At 30.8% G+C, this 3,998-nt stretch overlaps 1 non-coding gene across 1 annotated transcript; it reads left to right on the forward strand.

Annotated features, from left to right (window-relative positions):
* The first annotated feature begins 1,403 nt into the window (after positions 1-1,403).
* LOC122733201 lies at positions 1,404-1,510 on the forward strand. Its single transcript, XR_006353785.1, has one exon. It is a non-coding gene; the product is annotated as a U6 spliceosomal RNA (small nuclear RNA).
* The last annotated feature ends 2,488 nt before the right edge of the window (positions 1,511-3,998 follow it).

Here is a 3,998-nt window from a genome sequence, read left to right on the forward strand (position 1 = left end):
AATATGGGGGGAGAGCACAATGGTCATTTACTGAAATAAAGGACCATCAAGAATTCAGATGAAAAGACCAGACTTGAATAGAAAATTTGACATTTAAACAAAAGAGAATTATTAAAAGGTAAACATAAAAAAGAAATCATAAGGGATTCGATCATAATCGTAAGATTAAATTGTTTACATTCCTATGTGGGAAGATGATACATGCAACTCCTAAGAACTCTATCATTATTTGGGAAGTTAGGAGGACTCTAAATAGACAGAAGACACAGATATGAATTGATTATATTGGGATGAATAAAAGATTGAGAAAGAAGGATGCACTGGCAAAAGAAGGAAGGAAGAATAATGGACAAATTATCTCACATAAAAAAGGCATGTAAGAAAGAGCTTTTATAATGGAGCTGAGCAATGTTTGAACCTCATTCTCGGAATTAGTTCAAAGTGTGTGTGTGTGTATGTGTGTGTGTGTACATACACATACACTCAGATGGGTATAGAAATCTATCTTACCCAACAAGGAAGTAGGAGGGTAAGAGGATAAAAACAAGGAAGGGATGATAAAAGGGTGGGGAGATTAAGGGAGGCAGGTTAGAAGCAAAATAGATGTTTGAGGGATGCCAGGATAAAAAGAGAGAAAAGAATAAATGTAACAAAATAGGATAGAGGAAAATACACAGGAATCATAACTATGAATGTGAATGAGATTGATTTATCCCTTTTATGGATTAGAAACCAGAATCCAATAATACATTGTTGTTTATAAAAAATGTGCTTGAAATAGAGAGATGCACACAGAGTTAAAATAAGGAACTGGAACAGAATCTGTTAAGCTTCAGCTGAGGTTAAAAAAAAAAAAAGAAACAGGGGTAGCCATCAAAATTTAAGTCAAAGAAAAAGCAAAAATAAACCTAATTAAAAGATAAAAGGAGGGAAACTACATTTTGCTAAAAGGTACCATAGACAATGAAGTAATATCAATATGAAATATGTATGCACCAAATGGAAAGGCATCCAAATTCTTAAAGAAAAAGATGATTGAGGTACAGGAGAAATAGACAGTAAACCTATATTAGTAAGGGGCCTGAACTTTACACTCTCAGAACTAAATAAATCTAAATATAAAATAATTAAGAAAGAAATTATGAAGATAAATGGAATTTTAGAGAAGTTAGCTATAATAGACCTCTGGAGAACAAAATCGAATGGGAGGGAATAAGAGTATACCTTTTTGTCATCCATACATGGCACCTTCCCAAAAATTGACCATGTATTAGGGCAAAAAAAAACAACTTAAAAACAAATGCAGAAAAGTAAATATGCTAAATGCTCCTTTTCATACCAAAATGTAATAAAAATTATATTCAACAAAAAACCTGGGAAGCATAGATTAAAAATTAATTGGAGTGCTAACTTTGGCAGCACATATACTAAAATTGGAATGATACAGAGAAGATTAGCATGGCCCCTGTGCAAGGATGACATGCAAATTCGTGAAGTGTTCCATATTTTTTTCTGGCAAAAAAAAAAATTAAATGGAAACTAAATAATCTAGTTCTAAAGAATGACTGAGTCAAGGACCAAATCATAGAAATAATCAACAGTTTTATTTAAAATAATGACAATGATGAGATAATATACCAAATCTGTGGAAGGCAGCCAAAGTAATACTTAGGAGAAAATTTATATCTCTAAACACATCAATAAAAAAAAGAAAAAATAGAACAATGAATTAATCATGCATTTTAAAGAACCATAAAAAGAACAAATTAAAAATCCACAATTAAACATCAAAATAGAAATCCTAAAAATGAAAGGACAGATTAATAAAATTGAAATTTAAAAGCCCTTAAGCTAATAAAACTAGGAGCTGGTTTTATGAAACAAATAATAAAATGTATAAACCATTGGTCAATTTGATTTTTAAAAGAGGAAAACCAAATTATCAGTATCAAAAATGAAAAGGGTGACTGCATCACCAATGAAGATGAAATTAAAGCAAATTTAAAAGCTATTTTGCCCAACTACATGCCAATAAAACTAACAACCCAAATGAAATGTATGAATATTTGCAAAACTATAAATTGCCCTGATTAAGAGAAAAGGAGATAAAATATTTAAATGAACTTATATCAGAAAAAAGAAATTGAACAAGCCATGAATGACCTTCCTAAGAAAAAAAATCCCCAGGACCAGATGGATTTATAGGAATTCAACCAAACATTTAAGGAACAATTAATCCCAATACTGTATAAAATATTTGAAAAAATAGGTAAAGAAGGAGTCCTACCAAATTCCTTCTATGATTCAAATATGGCTTTGACAACATTTTTGCAAGTAAAAATAGAGAAGGAAAATCATACACCAGTTTTTCTAATGAATGTCGATGCAAAAGTTTTAAATAAAATACTAACAAGTAGACTACAACAATATATCATGAAGATCATATACTATGACCAGATGGGATTTATACCAGGAATGCAAGGCTGGTTCAATATTAGGGAAACTATAAGCATAACTGACCATCTCAATAGATGTAGAAAAAGGTTTTGACAAAATATAACATCCGTTCCTATTTAAAATAATAGAAAGTAGGAAAAAATAAAAATAAAATAAAATAATAGAAAGTATAGGAATAAATAGACCCTTTCTTAAAATAAGTAACATCTATCTAAAACCAAGAGCAAGCATAGACCAACTTATCACATCATATACCAAAATAAGGTAAAAATCATTAAATTATTTAAACATAAAGAGTGATGTCATAAGCAAATTAGGAGAGCATGGAAAAATTTACCTGTCAAATCTATAAATAACAGAAGAGTTTATGACCAAATAGGAGATTATAGAAGATCACAGGAAGTATAATGGGTATTTTTGATTACATGAAATTAAAAAGGTTTTGCAGAAATAAAACTTATACAGCCAAAATTAAAAGGAAAGCAGGAAATGGGAGAAATATTTTACAGCAAGTTTCTTTAATAAAAACCTAATTTCCCTAATACATAGGGAATAGATTCAAATTTATAAAAATAAAATCTATTCACCAATTGATAGTCAAAGGACATGAACAGACAGTTTTCAGAAGAAATCAAAGCTACCTATACTCATGTTGAAAAAAATTCCCTAAATCACTATTGATTAAAGAAATGCAAATTAAAACAACTCTGAGGTACCATTATATACTTATCAATTTGACTAACATGACAGAGAAGGAAAACGACAAATGCTAGAAGCAATGTGGAAAACAGGGACACTAATGCTCTGTCGGTGAAGTTGTAAACTGATCCAACCATTCTAGAGAACAATTTGGAACTATGCCTAAAGGGCTATAAAACTGTGCATACCCTTTGGCTCAGCCCAATACCACTACTTGGTCTGTATCTCAAAGAAATCAAAGAAAAAGGCAAAGAGCCTATATGTTCAAAAATATTTAGAGCTGCTCTTTTTGTGGTGGTAAAGAATTAGAAACTGAGGCAATATCCATCAATTGGGGAATGGCTGAACAAGCTGTGGTATATAATTATGATGGAATACTATTGTACTATAATGATGGGGGGAACTGTTTCAGAAAAACCTGGGAAGACCTATATGTACTGATGCAAAGTAAAGGAAGCAGAACCAGGAGACCACTATACACAAGAACAGAAATAGTGTAAAGATGAGCACTTGTGAAAAATGTAGCTACTTTGATCAATAAAATGATCCAAGACAATTCAGAAAGACTCATGATGAAAAATACTATTTACCTCCAGAAAGATAACTGATAAACTCTGAGTACAAATTGAAGTTTAACTTTTTCACTTTCTTTTTCTTGCTTTTTATTTTTGCAACAAGGCTAAAATGTAATTGTTTTGCATGATTTCAGATGTATATTGATATCATAGTGCTTACCTTCTCAATGCATGAAGATGCTAGAGGGAATGGGAGAATTTGGAGCTCAGAATTTGTTTTTAAAAAACACTATAAATAAATAAATAATGTGGCTGGGATAGATATTC

This window comes from Dromiciops gliroides, chromosome 6 (assembly GCF_019393635.1).
Source record: "Dromiciops gliroides isolate mDroGli1 chromosome 6, mDroGli1.pri, whole genome shotgun sequence".
NCBI lineage: Eukaryota > Metazoa > Chordata > Mammalia > Microbiotheria > Microbiotheriidae > Dromiciops > Dromiciops gliroides.